Source organism: Cornus florida, unplaced genomic scaffold, assembly GCF_030987335.1.
Source record: "Cornus florida cultivar Cherokee Brave unplaced genomic scaffold, ASM3098733v1 CherokeeBrave_3.0.0_Hap2_Chr02, whole genome shotgun sequence".
NCBI lineage: Eukaryota > Viridiplantae > Streptophyta > Magnoliopsida > Cornales > Cornaceae > Cornus > Cornus florida.
The window spans coordinates 47,296,005-47,315,983 of NW_026775572.1; the positions used below are offsets into that span (position 1 = coordinate 47,296,005).

At 33.7% G+C, this 19,979-nt stretch overlaps 1 pseudogene; it reads left to right on the plus strand.

The window, feature by feature from the left end:
- The first annotated feature begins 430 nt into the window (after nt 1-430).
- Nucleotides 431-529, plus strand: LOC132298013 (small nucleolar RNA R71; annotated as a pseudogene).
- Nucleotides 530-19,979: the final 19,450 nt, after the last annotated feature.

Here is a 19,979-nt window from a genome sequence, read left to right on the forward strand (position 1 = left end):
GACTTGTTCATGATGCTCACTTTGCACATGTCCATGGGGACAATTGGAAGTAGAATGTAAAACATTTGTACAAGTCATACATGATTCATTGGATGCATGATGGGAATGGTTAGGGAAGGAAGATACTTGATTTGTCGAGTTTTGGTTGATCAAGAATTGATCAAACCTTTGAGATAAGGATTTCATCTCAGCGGCTATTTCATTGGAATGGTCAACTTGATGTAGGCCAACACTCTTCCTTCTACTTGAATTCCTACCATTCTTAGAAGATAAAGTTTGATGTAAAGAATTTTCACTCATGCTCTTATAAAGACGCCACACGTCATCCTCATGCCTATCAATGTAAGAGCCACCCATGGAAGCATCAACCATGCCCTTGTAATTATCGGATAAACTCTCAAAGAAATATTGAACTAATTGCCATTTGGGCATGTCATGATGTGGACACTTCCTAAGCAATTCATTGAATCTTTCCCATGCCTCATGGAACGTTTTCCCATCCCCGTGTGTAAACTCTCGAATTGAGGTTCTTATGGCATTGGTCTTAGAAACTGGATAGTACTTCTTCAAGAACTCTTGTTGCATTTCTGCCCAAGAAGTTATTGAAAAAGGCCTAAGATTGTTAAACCAATATTTTGCCTTGTCTTTAAGGGTGAATGGAAAAATTTTAAGCCTTAAGACCTTTTCTGGCATGTCCGTGTATTTCACGGTGGAATATACTTCAAGAAACTCATCTAAATACTCATAAGGTTCTTCACTTGGAAGTCCATGATAGTTAGGAAGCATTTGAATGGTTTGTGGTTTGATTTCATAGTGGTGTGCTCTAAATGGTGGCAATTGAATGCATGTGGGTGCATTATATTCATTAGGCACATAGTGATCTCTTAAAGTAAGGGGAGGGTTAACAATTGGAGGTGCAACATGGGCACCTTAATTGCCTTGAACTATGGGAGGTTGTGGAGCAAACATTGGCCTAGGCATTCCCAATGGAACTTGGCCTTGTTGTTTTGGTGGATGAATGAATGGCCTCGGCATGCCTAATGGTACTTGCATGTTATCATGATGCAAATTAGAGTAGAGGATACTTTGTTGGTCTATGTGACCAAGGTCCTCCACATGGTCCTCATTATGTACTTCCATTGTAGAAGTAGAATGATTAAAATTACTCCTTCCCCTAGGTGTACAAATAATGGATTCTAAATTCAAATTAAGAGGGATAAGAGTATGATTTAATGACCTTCGACCATGCATGTATAAGCAAAACACAAACAAGTAACAAACAATCAACAATCACTTTACCTTTGCAATAATTCAATAATCAACAAACTTCCTCCACATACAATGATCCCATACTCCCATGCTATCAACAATATGCAAAGAATAATAAAATTGTCTCAATATGGGCTCACAATTTATCTAAGAATTGAAATAGAAGCCTCCACGCAGGCCGATGATTTAACTAGAGATTGAGTTAAGAAAGAGTTCACAGAGGGTCGTTTAGCACTTTAATTCAATTTTCAATTTTAGCCTTGCAAATTTTTTAGATTTTAGCTTTTTCCTTACTTTTGCTTAGCTCCTTGCTTAAAATGCTCCTTTACTCACCTTTTAGCTCAATGCACCTAGTCAAATAAGAACCAACACAATAAGTAACCAAAATAAAAATGAAAATAAAGTAAAGACACGATCAAAAGAGTACTAATTCCTAATTGATTCCACAAATACGACATTGCCTTCAGTCAATCCCCAGCAACGGCGCCAAAAACTTGGTGTTTGTCAAGCACCAAGGCTTGTGGAGTGGACTAAGATGAGTGTGGCCAAGTTTTACATTTATAATTTGCCACTACTACCTTTTACTAAAAATATAGTTAGGGTGAGTAGGGATTGTCCCAAGGGATTGGTAGGTCGTATTAGGTTGTGGAATCGAGATTAGGGTTAGTAGGTCGAGTGATCCAAAGATTGGTTGGTGATTGAATTATACTAAGATACAATTTAAACTAAAGTAAACAATTAAATGCAATAGAGAAAAAATAAGAAAGAGAGAGATCTTGGGGTTTAGAGATTATCACTAAGCATAGCTTTTCTACACCCTTAATGAATGATTAATGAGGGGAAAACATGTATTGCAACAATAGTGTGTGTGTGTGTGTGTGGTTGTTTCAACAAGCATGTATGACTAATTAAGTATATATTATCTAAGCAACATAGTGGATAACACAACATATCAAACTAAGCCATAATCCTTTCTTTAAGCTCAAAATCCAAATGCATCACAAGGTTAGAGACATATGCTACTTGTTTTCATAAGTATGGAACATCAAGTAACAAGCATGGATTGTCCTCCCATTTAACATCTAAACTACAACTACACTACAATTAAGCCAATGACATGAAATTAAACTAATTAAACTAAGGGAGAGGCACAATTTATCAAGAAATGAGTATAAACCATCAAATAAACCACAAGAGCATTCTATTAAGCACTATGTCTTGACAATCTCTAAATCTATAGCATCAATACACATAGACGTGCATCAATAACACAAAATCTAGAGATAAACACATGAACATCTATTATAGCATACATAGACATATGGATAGAATGAAATGATCAATTGGAAGCATTAAACCACACAAATCATTGAATAAATAAGATCTATGTTTATAAAAATGTCAAAACATATATCACAATACAAATCCCCTCAAAAATACATAAATCAAGATGTAGAAAGCATGCTTAGGGCTAACTCTAGCCCCAGAGGATGTCTAGCCATGTGATAACAAACTCTTTTCATTGAGTAGCCGGGATTTTAGTCTCATCAAGCACTGAATTTCTCACGCGGAAAGGTGGAGGACCCAAACTCTAGGTTAATAATTGAATGCTAAAAAAAAAAAAAAAGAAAAAAAGAAAGAAGAAAAGTTGCAAAAGTAATAAAAAGTGAGAACTTCTCCCAAAAAGGTAAGAAGTGGAAAATGATTAAATGGAGGTTGTTTTGATTTGTAGCCTAGTTGATTTGAGCTTGTAAGTCATTAAGGGTGTTTAAACACCTAGTGCCCTAAAGCCGCCTAGTTTGGGAGTTATTGACCTAACGCTTGACCTCATAGATTGCTAGAAAGCTTAATATATCAATACATTGCACCATGCTTCTATCTTTGATCCTTAGGGATAGAAAAAAACAAGAAAAAAAAAAAGGTTCATTCTTAAAGTTTTAATAATAAGCGCACCTAGATCAATAAAGTTTTAATAAAAGGTCCATTCTTTGTCTTGATGATCGGTATTAGTTTTGTGTGCTAGTTTGAGGGTAAGGATGCGATCATTTCTTTAGTTGGCTTAGATAGCAACATACTTATTACCGGTCCACTCAAAAAGGATTTTAGAGTTGTTTTGATTTGCATGATCATTTTCTTGATGTGTGGAGGACCATATTTGTTTGCTTGATGTTGAGATTTTAGGAGATTGCTTGAAAATGGTTAAAAAATTGCATACTTGAAGTAGTTTTCTCGCAATGCTTATTTGCAATATTGGTGCCTCTTTAGTGATATTGAGTTTAATATTTGTGGGTATCATTTCTGGAAACCCTCACGAGACTTTACTCATCCACTAGGGTAACCCAGGGGTTTAAAAGGCTTGTTGCATGTGCTAAATGCAATCGTGTTCCCTACGAAAGTGATGTTATCCATTTTTTGCTTTCTAGTTCATAGTTGTATAGTCATTCATTTCATTCATTTACTTCGTAGTCCATTTGGTGGTTTGATGAGCGCTGAAAAGTGCGCAATTAAACCCCTTAAGTTTAGGTATTCTAGGATCTTTATTTATCTTATTTTCTCGTCTTAGACTAATTTCATGTTATTACCCTTTTTAGGTACTTATCTCAAAAATAAGTTAATTCAGCCAAATAAGAGCTTTAAAGATGCAATCCCAAGTTGAATTGAAGAAAGGAGCAAAGTGGAAGCAAAATGAAGTAAAGTATGGAAATCAGCAAGTTTGATTGATCTGAACATTCGTTTGATCGATCAGAGCAACATCAATCTGGATACTTCAAGATGGATCCAAGCCTTCAATTGATCCAACCATTCTTCGATCGATCGAAAATGTTCGATCTTATCCACACCTACCACTCTTGTCTCTTTCCCAAAATATTCCAAAATATCTCAGAGATTTGTCTTTATTCAAAGGATGATCGATCTCTATAGCATTCGATGGATCTCACCTCAGTTCGATCGATCGAACCCTCTCAAGTGCAAATTAAATCAAATTCCAACTCATTAAAAGTTGTCTCATGGTGCAGTCATTAGAGAAGCCCTTGTGCACGAGTCTAGACCATTGGGTGTGACACTTGAGCTACCTATATAAGGATTTGGAGCCATTTTAAGAGCAACATTCATTCACATACACACATAGATACTTAGAAACATTCTTAGAGAGAAAGAAAGGAGAGGAGGAGAGGCTAGAGACATATTCTTGGAAGTTCTTCCATTCTTCTAGAGTTTCTATCAAGAAGGAGTTCATTCCTACCATAGAGATCGCCCTTGAGGGTTGGATGACTACTTCAATGAGTGGCTAAACATCTTTCTGGGGCTAGAGTTAGACCTAAGCATGCCTTCTAGACGCTAATGCTTTGTATTTTGAGGGGATTTGTGTTGTAATCTTATCTTGATACTTATTTTATATATGAATCTTGTTTATTCAATGATTTGTGTGGTTTAATACTTCTGATTGATAATTTCATTCTATCCATATGTCTATGTATGCTAGAATAGATGTTCATGTGTTTATCTCTAGTTTTTGTGTTATTGATGCATATTTATGTGTGTTGATGCTATGGATCTAGAGATTATCAAGGCATAGTGCTTAATAGAATACTATTGTGGTTTATTTGATGGTTCATACTCATGTCATGATAGATTGTGCCTCTTCCTTAGTTTAATTTTCATTCCATTAACTTAGTTGTAGTGTAGTTGCCTTAGTTGTTAGATGGGAGGACAATTCACGCTTGTTATTTGATGTTTCATGCTTATGAATGCGAGTAGTATTATTCTCTAACCATGTGATGTGTTTGGATTGTGAGCTTAAAGGAAGGATTAATGGCTTAGTTTGATGTATTGTGCTATTCACTAGGTTGCTTAGACAATATATGCTTAATTGGTCATCCATGATTGTTGAAACAATTAATCACACACTCTCAAATTGCAACACATGTTTCCCCTCATTAATTACACATTGAATGTCTAGAATTGTGATGTTTAGTGGTGATCTCTAGACCCCAAGATCTCACTCTCTTTTTTTCTCTAAATTTCATTTAAATTGCTTATTTTATATTGAACTTGTTTAGTTTAGTTTGTAGTCTAATCAACCAAACACACCACCTTTTGATCACTCAACCTACTAATCCTATACATTGCTTCCATTGCAAGCACGCCTATAATCCCTTGGGACGATCCCTACTCACCCTAGCTATATTTTTAGTTAGAGGTAGTAGTGGCTTTAATAAATTTAAAACTTGGCCACATTGCACACTCACACTCTTTTGCACATTTTTAGACGTTGGTGCGACGACACACAAAATATCTTGTGATTAATGTTCTAGCCTTGTGAATTTAATGAATCTTGGTATATTTATATGATTTCTATGGTTTTATTCTTTCTATTAATTCTCTAGTTTATTTACATGTCTATGTGTGATTAAATTGGGAATTATGTCTCATATGATTCATATGGTTTAATTCTTCCTATTGATTCTCTTTGTGATTACATGTTATCTTATATGTGATTATTTGAGAATTGATCTCTACACTAGTTTTTCTATATTAATTGCATGTCTATGTGTGGCTGATTGAGAATCTAGTGATGGCTAGACATGGGTTTTATTAGATGGGTTTGTCAATTAATTTGATAGATTATTCTTATGCTTGATGGGTTGTTGTACAATTAATTCATGTTTGTAGGTAGGTTCACAATCTATACATGAGTTGATATTTCATGGCTTATTGTTGCAAATTCTATGATTCTCTAGATTAATGTGTGTTACAATTGTGATTAGTTTGATGGGTCATGCTTAGAATTGATGGATTATTTTACACTTAGTTTATTTGTTGGTTAGGTAGATAATACATTATTGAATTTGATGGTCCATACTTAATATTGCAATTGGTAGTCGCATTTTGTTCACAAGAATATTTTCCCCAAATTAGTTGAAAGTGTGTGGTTTGGGGAACAAGCTTGATAGCAATTCCAATAGACCCCAAGACCTCACTTCTCATCTCTTAAATCCCTATCTCAACTTAGTTTTATTTTACTTGCATTTTAATTAATTATTTTCTAGAGTAATCAACCAATCTCTCCTTGCAATCAATTGATACATTAGAGTCAAAGTTAAATTCCAACATGTATAATCCCTTGGGACGATCCCTACTCACTCTTGCTACGTTAGTAGTAGTGGTGGTAGTGGTTTTTTAAAATTTAAACTTGACCAAAAAGGCTTTTCTTGAACCGCACATTCACTACATTATTTTTGCATATACAAGCGGCCTCGTCAATAGGCATGAGTACCTAGACCTAACAGGGTACACCGTTACCTATCAAAGTCAGTTATGTATCCCAATGCATATATGCTCCTTAACCATCGATCCTGAGACTCAAGCTCATATCATAGTACCATAATCATATATATGTAAATTTTATCCTATCCATCCATAAGCAATCTAGTTAGTCAATCAACTTGTTCAGTTGATCTGACTTAAATATACGTAGCAAGTAATCCAGTTAGTCGTTTAACTTATTTAGCTGATCTGACTTAAATATAAGTAGTAAGTAATCCAGTTAGTCATTCAGCTTGTTCAACTGATCTGACTTAAATATAAGTAGCAAGTAATCTAGTTAGTCATTCAATTTGTTCAGCTAATATGACTTAAATATATGTAGAATTTAATTTTATAATCCATTCCCTTATTCCAGAAAAGTTAGGAGTTAACATCTTTGGTTAATTCGTCCCTAGAATGCCATCGTCCTATACCGGTGCATTACATCCATCCAATCCAATTATTGATGAAAGAAATAAAACATTACATCAATAAATTCCACAATTAATCATAATAAAAATCAGATATTAACATGATCATATTATACAGTCAGTCCATGCTTAGAACCATTTAATATCCATACTAATTGCTAAGGTAAATCTAAGCAATTACATCTTCCATTACCAGCCTACAAATTCCATTATAATTTCATATTGATTTAAATCCTTTAGTATAACAGAATCAGAGATAACACACGATTACATTATTCTTCCAACATAGGCTTACCGTCATCCAATCTCCACTTACATTGCTAAAGTAAATTTTAAGCAAAATAAATCATCCATTTAACAATATGGTAATTTAATTAAAATTCCATATTGTTTAAGACATTAGCATAAGAATATAAGTTATACTTTTAAGAATTTTAACAAGTTTATTTTTATCATTTGAAACCCCATGACCATTCAAAACTACCTTAGAACCCCAAAATCCAACCATGGTATCAAAAATAGTCATCCCGTAAAAGTCCCAACCCGAGAGCAAGCTCCCAAAACAATGGAGCAGGCTCTGCCCTGTTAGGAGCCGGCTCCTTCAAAGTGGGAACCGGCTCTATCCATAAGGGTACCGGCTCCTTCCATTAGGGAGCTGACCCTTTCTCCCTTGACAGCCGTCTATCGAAATTCATCATCTTCTTCACCTCCGGCGATGCGCAGAACCCTATGTAACTATTTTATTAAGGTTCCTAGACTTCAATCTATGACCCATATAATCCTAGAGATTCATACAACACAGTATGCATCATTAACAAACAATTTAGAATACCAAATATGAAACACTTGATATGATACCTCAAATTTTCCAATTAACAGCACATAATCCAATTAAAATTTAAAATTAATATGCATATAAGATTAGTTTTAAAATTTGATTAAACCCTAGAAATTATCTAGGCATGCACAGAACACAAGTCTAAGGGAAGGAGTAAGATATAGAACTTGCCTCTAGATTTTGGATTGAAACCTTAACTTTTTCTTCCTAATTTCTTTCCGGCGATCCTTGGCTGCCGTCCAAGCCTCCTACTGTTCTGGTTCTAACCCTTGAACAGCCCTCGACCTTCCTCCTTGGTCCAGCCTAATTATTTTGCCCAAACCCTCTCTCTTGTCTCACAGTTTCTCTTCTCTTTTCTCTGTTCTTTCTCTCTGCCTCCACTGTTACGTGAATAGGGTTCCCTTGGCAGACACAACCTTACATATATATAGGTTAATACAAACCCTAATCCTAACCCGATAATAAGTCGGCTAATCGTAAAAGAAAAGAAAAGAAAATGAAAATATAATTACATATACATATACATTCCTATATGTGCTAACCTAATATATACATATAATTTATATATAACCTATTAACATAATATTATTATTATTATCATAAAAAGAAATAAATAATAATAATAATAATATGTTATCCTCTTAAACATATATACTCAAGTATATATACAACCAATCATGTATGGGTAATTATCCGTACCCATAAGTATCCCCTATTCAAGTAGTCCATGAGACCTATTGTTGGTCCATTACTACTATCCAAATCCATCCTTTTAAACTTAAAAATAAAATAAAATAAAATACACATTTAATCTAGCAAATAAAATTATAATTAAACTAATACATCATCAAAATCAAATACACTTAAGTTAAACAAAACACTTAAGCACACACTTACAATTAATTCAATTAAACATATAACATGAAACCATAAAAACACATAGCCACGTAAGCACCTAATATATAATAAAATAAAATAATTAAATTCTAATTATATTATTTTTAAAATTAGGGGTATTACATTCTTCCCCCCTAACGAAAGGAATTCTGTTATCGGAATTCACGAAATTCTGAATTATTTTTGTTAAAATTTATTTCCATTCCATTTTAGATTCTGCATCTGTGTATGGGCTCCACTGAATTCCAATGCATCCAACAATATACAAGGTTTCAATATTTAAGAAACTCAATAAATGTACAAGTCCTAGGTTGTATCTAACAATGACTCAATCTTACCCAATATTTAGTTAAGGGTAACGATCCCTATTCCTCCAAGTTCCATAGGATAATCGCATAAAATTCCTATACATCCAATGCTAACCAGTTGGTAACGCTAATCTATAGACAATACCAAAAGCCAATAATTATTTAATCACTTAAATAATAAAATATAATTTAAGAGAAATTATATTTAATACAAAAGTCAATAACAAATTTAACATAGCAATTTAATTATGCTTTAGTAATTTACCCATGCCATTATGAATATATTTATTTATATATTAACAACTCAACCATGCCTCCTTAAGTATATTTATTTATACATTGACAAATCAACCATGCCTTCTTAAGTATATTTATTTATACATTGGTAAATCAACCATGCCATTAAAAATATATTTATTTATATATTGACAACTCAACCATGCCTCTTTAAGTATATTTATTTATACATTGGCAAATCAACCATGCCTCCTTAATATATTTATTTATACATTGGCAAATCAACCATGCCTATAATTCAACCATGTACCGATTTTAAAATTAACGATAAAATAAATCACACATAGTCATTTCATGCATATCATACGCATAACATTAATTTAAAACCAACCTATCCAGATATACCAATTAAACATGTCCCAACCCCAACTTATTCACTAGAACTGACATTCGATGTCTTGATGTACCTTATAATCGTCTGAGTGTATTGAGAAGAATTAACAAATTTTATATCTCATTCACTTCGACATCACTTATAGAAACTACGAATCCTCCTCCAGTACCTTAAGCTCTATCTGAGTAAGGTAACACCTCTACTAAGGTCAGCTCCAATATTTGAAGTTGACTTCCTTAATTTCCTTGGTAATAGCCAGTGTCATTACTATAAAAGCTATAAGTTTAACTGATTTCTCAACAACTACTCGAAGGTTTAATTACGATATCAGTTGTTAAGAGCATCTACTTCCATATTTACTTCCACCAGACGGAACTTAATGCAAAGTGTGAATCACCACTTCTATTCATCTAAGCCGTCTCGTGATCCGTTCTATTCGTATGAACTGATATCTTACCAGTTCAAAATAGCTAAAATGAAACTGATTGAATTTATCAGTAAACCAATATCCCAACCAGAATCCTAAACCTTGTGTAAAGTCAAAAATCTCTTAACTAAATCCATGGAAAAAAATACTCTTGTCATTTCCACTTCAGTACAGGAAATGACTGCAAAGGGTTTGGTAATCTCTGATGGTCCTTCCCGACTATCTAATAAATATTAGACTAGGAGACAAAAATCACTATGTCCCTCCTCTTACCTGTCCTCTAAACATCTGTTTCATACTGTAAAACATCATGTTTCCACCAGAATGAACAAAAACTAAGAGTTGTGAAACTCATTCCTTGCATCCTCTTTCCAATTTGTCTACAAAAAGTACCATTAGTCTGGTACCACCAGCTGTTGTCTGTACCCATTGTTTAAATTGGAGCATCGTCAAAAGCTAACTCTACAACTTAATCCATGCACCATTGATCCGTGATAAACTTACAGATAAAGAAAATCAACCGGTAATTCTATTCATCGAAAATCAACTAGCTATGACTTTTCCACACACATCGTGCACCTCTTCCTTATTATAGGTGATCGGTCTCACCATCCTATCTTTGACACACCCTACTACTTTAATATAAGTAAGTGTCAATCTAACTTCTTGTCTAACTTCAAAAGAATATGGAACTTTTTCCATCCTCCAAACAAGTCATCAATTTCCTAGCAACAACTAATTTTCGCGAAATATAACCTTAAATTTTTTTTTTTTTTCTTTCTATATTTTATACAGTGTAGAGACTTTGGTTCCTCCTCCAAGTGCAACACCGACAACTCCTCCAAATGACACTCATGAATAGTGTCTTGGTTAAGAATAGATTGAGGAAGATTTAGTCAGTCTACTATCCTTTCTCGGCGTTATTCCAATAAGTACTTAAACTAGCACGAAATCCTCCTTCCATCTTGGTAACAACTTTTGGAGTTTCCAAAAAGATGTTCTGCAATTCTGACGCCTCTGAGAAACCATCGTAGCATTCCAGGGGTCTTTATTTACCATAACCTCACGAATACCGAAATATTAACAACCACTATTATTAGGGCGTTGTAAAATGATATGAATCCATACCTAGGGTAAAGTATATCCAACTAATTGTTCTAGATTATTTGACTCGTACTGATGGTTTAACTATCCCATCCCAAATAACATACCATAATGACGTATGTCCAGGTCCATTAGATTGGCCAGATTTATGTGTATCTCCCAAATCCTATGACCTCATGCTCACAATCTTAGTGTAATATAGCGCTAGTACTCCATGTTATTAAAAACATTAGTCGGTTGATCACACACTTGTGTCCCAAACTAAACCACATATCAAATCCTGAATAATTAACGAAAATAAAACACGTAAGATACACACAATAAAACAAAATATAATCCTACTTAAAACATCGTTCTTTCTAGAAAAGAAACCTCCTCTGAAATCAACTTGCAAAAATTATTTCACAAAATTTCATTTTTATAGTTTCGTAGGTAATCATCCAACCTCCAAACATATCCTTTAAACATAGCTTAAAAGTAACTTTCATTTGCCTAAGCAAATACTAAAGGGCTTAACCCTCATCCTCCTTATACGCGGAATGTAAACCATCTAACGTGGCTTTATAAAGCGAATTAAAGCATCACAATATAATACCAACATTCTCCTGTATGTGATCTAAAATCATAAATCTCATTCTGATAAGAACTCCATCAGATCCCCAAACTCCAGAAGAGTACTTTTTATCTACCTCTTTTAGAGATGATAAGAAAGCTTAACTATTTGTAGATTGATCAACCCCAATTCTACTAATATCATTTACTATCTTACCAGTAAATAAGATCACCCTCACGCGATCATTCATCTTCAAGATTTAATATCCTCTTTCTTGGATAGGTTAAAATCTCTTCCATTAGGATTCTCTTCAGACTCCTGCTCCTCGCTTGTCTCCTTTTTGAGATCACTGAAGTCGTGTTGGCCCCGATATGCTGTGATTTATCATGTATACCTAAATCCTTCATTGCCTTATACTTTTAAAAGTAGCGCCAACCAGGATTAAACCTGCGATCCCTAATTCTGCCTTCTGGCAAAGAAATCGATAACGTACTCCTTTACTTATTTGGGTTTTTATCGCTTTTGCCTTGGACCCCCATCCTCTTCCTAGTGTCACCCATTCTGTGATACAGAATATAATTGACATCCGCTCCTCCTAACAAACCGTAAATAGAGTACAACGAATCATAATATGGGCTGTAAGTTTTAAAAGACGCAACGCGGAAGTCATATAACGAAAGACACTCCTAAGGACACTTGAACCTGGAGTGCTTTGATACTAACTGTGATACCCCCGAATTTTCGAATGCGGGTTGGCCAGGCTCACGCCCGAATACCCAAGGATATCAAAATGAATCGGCAATAATCGAACACAGAATATAAATATGATCAACAAGAATAAAGTAAAATGTTGAAAAGAAACTAAAATGATAATCCAATAATTGATCCTTAAAATAACTTTTATTAATAAATTCCTCTGATACAAGTAATCCTCCGGTTTATGATACAACTCAGGAATCCATACAATGTGGACCCCTAGAAACATCTCAACCAAATAATCAACAGTCTACAACTAGATACATGAATCACAAAGGAACCTCCTATGTACATAATCCAAAAGAATGATGAAGACGATCCCTGCTCAGCACGAACAAGCTCTAAGACTAGAACCATTCGATACCTGAAAAATAATAGTGGGTCAGGCCTATGAACAAGTTCTACTCTATTACAATCTAAACAGAGACTCGATAAGCAGATACATCCTAGACAACTTAACAATAGCTAAATAGTCCATCTATGTATATATCCACACTAAGGGACTCTCACTGGACTACAAAGGGGGTCTCAACCTGAATAGAAGGCAACATGCAAAACGCACCTGAGGTGGGCATCAGTACCTAGACCTAACAGGGTACACCGCTAGCTATCAAAGCCAGTTATGCATCCTAATGAATATACGCTTCCTAACCATCAATCCCGAGACTCAAGCTCATATCATAGTACCATAATCATATATATGTAAATTCTATTCTATCCATCCATAAGTAATCCAATTAGTCAGTCAACTTATTCCGTTGATTCGACTTAATTATACGTAGCAAGTAATCCAGTTAGTCATTCAACTTGTTCAGCTGATCTGACTTAAATATAAGTAGCAAGTAATCCAGTTAGTCATTCAACTTATTCAGCTGATCTGACTTAAATATAAGTAGGATTTAATTTTATAATCCATTCCCTTATTCCAGAATAGGTAGGAGTTAACATCTTTGGTTAATCCGTCCCTAGAATGCCACCGTCCTATACCGGTGCATTACATTCATCCAATCCAATTATTGATGAAAGAAATAAAACATTACATCAATAAATTCCACAATTAATCATAATAAAAATCAGATATTAACATGATCATATTATACAGTCAGTCCATGCTTAGAACCGTCTAATATCCATACTAATTGCTAAGGTAAATCTTAGCAATTGCATTTTCCATTACCAGCTTACAAATTCCATTTTAATTTCATACTGATTTAAATCCTTTAGCATAATAGAATTAGAGATAACACACAATTACATTATACTTCCAACATAGGCTTACCGTCATCCAATCTCCACTTACATTGCTAAAGTAAATTTTAAACAAAATAAATCATCCATTTAACAATATGCTGATTTAATTAAAATTCCATATTGTTTAAGACATTAGCATAAGAATATAAGTTATGCTTTTAGGGATTTTAACAAGTCCATTTTTATCATTTGAAACCCTCGTGACCATTCAAAACTACCCTAGAACCTAAAATCCAACCACAATATCAAAAATAGTCATCCCGTAAAAGTCCCAGCCCGAGAGCAAGCTCCCAAAATAATGGAGCAGGCTCTGCCCTATTGGGAGCCGGCTCTGTAGTGTTGGGAGTCGGCTCCCTCCATTAGGGAGCCGACTCTCTCCCTAGAGAGCCGTCTACCAAAATCCGTCATCTTCTTCGCTTCCGGCGATGCGCAGAACCCTCTGTAACTATTTTATTAAGGTTCCTAGACTTCAATCTATGACCCAGATAATCCCAGAGATTCATACAACATAGTATGCATCATTAACAAACAATTTAGAATACCAAATATGAAACACTTGATATGATACCTCAAATTTTCCAATTAACAGCACATAATCCAATTAAAATTCTAAATTAATATGCATACAAGATCAGTTTTAAAATCTGATTAAAGCTTAGAGATTATCTAGGCATGCACAGAACACAAGTCTAAGGGAAGGAGTAAGATATAGAACTTGCCTCTAGGTTTTCAGATTGAAACCTTAACTTTTGCTTCCTAGTTTCTTTCCGGCGATCCTTGGCCGCCGTCCAAGCCTCCTACTACTCTGGTTCTAACTCTCGAATAGCCCTCGACCTTCCTCCTTGGTCTGACCTAATTATTTTGCCCAAACCCTCTCTCTTGTCTCTCGGTTTCTCTTCTCTCCTCTCTGTTCTTTCTTTCTGCCTCCACTGTTACATGCATAGGGTTCCCTCGGCAGACACAACCTTACATATATATAGGTTAATATAAACCCTAATCCTAACCCGGTAATAAGTCGGCTAATTGTAAAAGAAAAGAAATGAAAATGAAAATATAATTATATATACATATACAGTCCTATATGTGCTAACCTAATATATACATATAATTTATAATTTTATATATATATATATATAACCTATTAACATAATATTACTATTATTATCATAAAAATAAATAAATAATAATAATAAAATGTTATCCTCTTAAACATATATACTCAAGTATATATACAACCAACCATGTATGGGTAATTATCCGTACCCATAAGCAACCCCTATTCAAGTAGTCCATGAGACTTAGTGTTGGTCCATTACTACTATCCAAATCCATCCTTTTAAATTTAAAAATAAAATAAAATAAACACATTTAATCTAGCAAATAAAATTACAATTAAACTAATACATCATTAAAATCAAATAACAAATAATTTCATATAACACTTAAGTTAAACAAAATACTTAAGCACATACTTACAATTAAACAATTAATTCAATTAAACATATAACATGAAACCATAAAAATACATAGCCACATAAGCACCTAAAATACAATAATATAAAATAATTAATTTTCAATTATATAATTTTTAAAATTAGGGGTATTACACTTCTCCACCCTATCCATAAAACTGTCCGCAATAGGTGGATTTGGGTCGCCCTCAAAAAGAGTTGGTATCAACTTTACAAACTTTGTAATGTGATCAAGAGTGTTCTGACTCATTTTTCTCTGGAGGTGGTGCCGATGGTGGCATAACTTGTGATGACGACGCCATTACAGTCCGAAATGCATCCTGAAAGACCGCCTATACAGCCAACTTAAGCTACTCCTCATTTATCTGAGGAGGTGGCTCGACGGTTCCCGTCGCTTGTCCCCCTCTGGGTGGGACCAAATCCCGCAACAACACATCTTCCTCAACGTGCTCCTGATCCCTTTTTGTGGGATTGGAGCTAGAACTCTCCCCTGGATCCCTTCTTGGTGGCATGACGCTATAAGAAAAAGGAAACGAGTTAAAAACGATGGCAATAAAATATGCACGAGAACGGAGTCCTCACACAAATGACTTGACAAGAATGGAAACACATAAACACCTCCCATATTCCCGGAATACTCAACTAATGATAAACATGATCATGATAATAATATATATCAACTTTAAACACTTAACACATAATCACATAAGCAGTTAAATAATTAAGCAGTTAGACATGCTTTTCAAATAATTAAACACCTTAACACATAAACATATAAACATACAATTCAACTTCCCATGCATTCCTAAGTAGGCTTCTACCCGTCGTCATAATGGTATTCAAACCATTGCTCTGATACCAAATTTGTAATAACCCAAAAAGATACCAAAAAATAAAAATAAAATAATAATAATAATAACAAAAAATATAAAACTTCGGTATGACCTCCGTAGAAAAGTCTATCTACAACCTGTTGAAATATATAAAAATGTAATGGCCTCACTTGGCTTAAAATTAATCTATCCTATTCCAACGCACAATGAAAATAATATACCACATTCCTAAAATGATTACATGCATACAATAAGAATCCCGGTTCTCCATCTCATCTAAACATGGAGACACTATTTCCTTACCTAGTCCCATAATTCTTTACAAAGAATGCACTTTAATTACATCAAGTTACAGTCCATAAAATATAACTAAAATTAAAAATTCATAACTGACAACATCATACATATTAAACTAAAGTTTTACGAAATAGTCAAGATTATATTTACAAAATATTAAAATTATAATACAAAAGATAGCAAAATATAAATCTCCAATCTCGTTTAGACTTTTGGTGGATCGTCGTTCGCCACTTCTTTTCCATGTCCTGATAATATTAAAGTAATGGGGTGAGTTAACCGCTCAGTAGGAAGTGTCTAAGACACACATCTTATGATCCCGTGAATCCACGCAAAGAATAGGTAAAAAGTAGGCGGAATCATGCTATAGAGAATGCATATCAATAACCACAACAACAAGTATATAAATAAATGTCATCCAATTATAAATACACCATATATGCTAATGAAGTGCAACGTCATGCCAATGTCGCTCCCCATTTTCTAAAACAATTATGTTTCACCGTTCTAAACCGTTAATGCAACTCGACCCATAACACCTCTATGGCGCCATGAGGGAAGGATTGGCTAGCTATCCCCTACCACATGGCACCTCCATGACGTTATTTCGGGCCTAGGTTGCTCAACCACGATTGGGTCTCTCCCTAGTTCCCTCTAGATCACATTAACGCCACGGACCACTAGGCACCTCCTAGGCATTCGTGTTTTCGCAAACCCTTTTCAAAATCATTTCCCAAAACAAGTTTCCATTTTCTTTCAAATCATTATACCCATTTCTTGCCCAATGCCATGCATGAATGCTATACAGTACCAATTACATTTGCATGTTTTGAGGTAATTGGTACAATAATTTCACATACAACAATTTATCATTTATGGCAATTTGAACATATAAGGCTTGCTTTGGAAGAAAATTTAAATATTAAATTCCAAGTAGTCAACCTCACATTCATAGCATATAAACATATTAAGCAGAAGACACTTTAAATCTAGCAAGCTCTTTCACATAATTTGAATAGACATATATATGAATTCAATTTTCACATAATATACAATTATCACACTAAATACACAAAATCTTCAAAACCATAAACAAATTTATTCAATTTAAGCATGCCAAGGCTAAATTTAGAGAAATTAATTCACTAAAATTAAAGAATGTGTATATTAGAAACCCTACCTCAATTGGAAGAAAAATGCCAAAATTGCACCCAATTTTTGAAAATTAGAAATTGTTCCAAATTGAAAATTGCTCCGATCAAAACGGAGTTCTTGACGCACTCGTCAACTTTGCGTTCAGTGGCAAAGCCTAATTCTTAGTAGTGAAAGAGATATCAAGCTTTGAAATTTCAAAAAGAAAAAGGAAATAGAATTGCAAAGGGAGAGAGAGATGACGCAGCCGAGAGAGAGAATGAACTGAGGGTCTGTAATGACCCTTTGTCATTATATTGTATAAGTCAAGTGGTGGGTCTCACGAACTTTATAAAATTAACTCTTTTTTTTTTTTTTTTTTTTTTTTTTTAACACAATTATAAATACACTAACCAAGTAATAGCCACCAAATAAAAATGTAAACAAAGAATCTATGCACAAAATAATAATACATGAAATGTAATGGACCCGAAAAATAATACCCGTGCACCACAAATCCAGTTACGGGTCCCACCTAGGACCTCCTAGCCCGAAAAATAAAAAATGCTGAAATGGCAACCAATGTATTTCTAAGAGTCCTGAACTCAAGGAAATGTCCTAATGAACACGCTGACACACCCGGTACACCCCACGGTGTATGGCACATAAAACGAGAAAAGAAGAAAATACCCTCTAAAACAAAAAAATTCTAAAAAATGAAAAATGACAAAAATCATAAACAATATATATATATATATATATATATATATATATATATATATTCCACCTTGATGGATTTTTTGTTGGATTTTTATCTAATTTAATTGAAATAATGGTATGAGATTGAGTTTTAATTGAAGTAATATTATAAATTTTGAGTTTTAGTTAATATATGAAATAAGAGAAATATGGTTTCCCAATCTATTCACAGTAACTCTTTTATATATATATATATATATATATATATATATATATATATAGAAGATTATAGAATTGAAAAAAAAAGAAAGGCAAAGAAGCAATCAATTCACATAATTTTTTTTATTATTATCAGGCATTAATTACAACTTCTATAATTGGGTTTTTTAGCCAATCATAAGTCGCTTACGCGACTGTATTTAGCACTCCTCATATTTTTAATTTCCTCTAATATCTTGACTTGCCAAAAATTTTAAACTAATTAAAAGAAACATCTTAATATTTCAATATAAAAGTTAGTAACAATATTTTCTACAATTATAAAAAACAAAGTAGTGTGATCTATATCATTGTTGCATTCCCTTATATAAATGATTGCTGGCTTAGCTGTATGATTTTGTCATGCAGGAGTTGCTCATCTGGAAATGAAAAATGGATGATATATAGGACATAACACATAGAAGACCAACTTTCAAAAACAAATAAAAAAGAACACACAGAGAAGAACATATAATTTATGCTGGGTCACGAAATAGAGATCAGGTTTATGGAGTTCCATACAGTGCACTTGTGTTGCATGACTCAAATGGAAGAATCCATTTCCCAAGGTGAGGAAAAAAATCCATTTACATGCATTTATAAATATATAATAGGAGTGACAAACGGGCGGGTTGGTTCGGGTTTGGGCATGATTAAATGTGGGTGGGTCAAATATGGGTTGTGACCATATTCAATCCGCTTATAATGGGTTAAATATGGGTCGGGTCAAATCGTCAAGAACCACCAATCCGTTTGAGGAAAAAGAATTGTTATTCTTTTGGATAATCTCATTATTATAGTTTTTTTAATTATTTTTTTTTAATTTTTTATTTTAGATGGATAAAAGCTTGTAAAAATATGTGTCAATAATTATAAATCCTTCAATTTATTTTGAAAATTCTTTAAACTTATATTATTTTATTTTATAACTAGACATGCATAAGGTAAGATATATATATATATATATATATATATATATATATATATATATATATGAAATCATCTTTTAAGCTTTTTATAGAATAAATAATTAAATGAATAAATCGGACATTCTTATTTGAAATACAGATGTAAACATAGATTTGTTTCGATCGGTAGTATTACATATTGAAGGAGATTACATACATAAAGAGTCCATGATCTCCTTCAGTAGATTAACAATGTCCTCTATTAGAATTTGGGTTGAACAATCCACTAGCTACTTAAGTTGCATAATTGACTTACAGTTCTCGTCAGTGTCAACCTATTTGTAAACCCATTGGACTAAGAGATAAAATGATTCGTTAAGACAAATGCCTTTTTTTTTTTGGCAGTAGATAAACCAAAAAAGAAAATTAATGCAACTCTAACACGCCTTCCCATAGAATCCCTTAGGATCATTACACCCCTCCCTCTCTAGTCCATCGATGATAAGAAGCACCAATATTCAATTTCAACATCCTATATGTGTTTGCATATGTATATGCATATGCAGAGAGAGAGAAGGGGATGGACCGTTAGATATTATCGCAAGAATT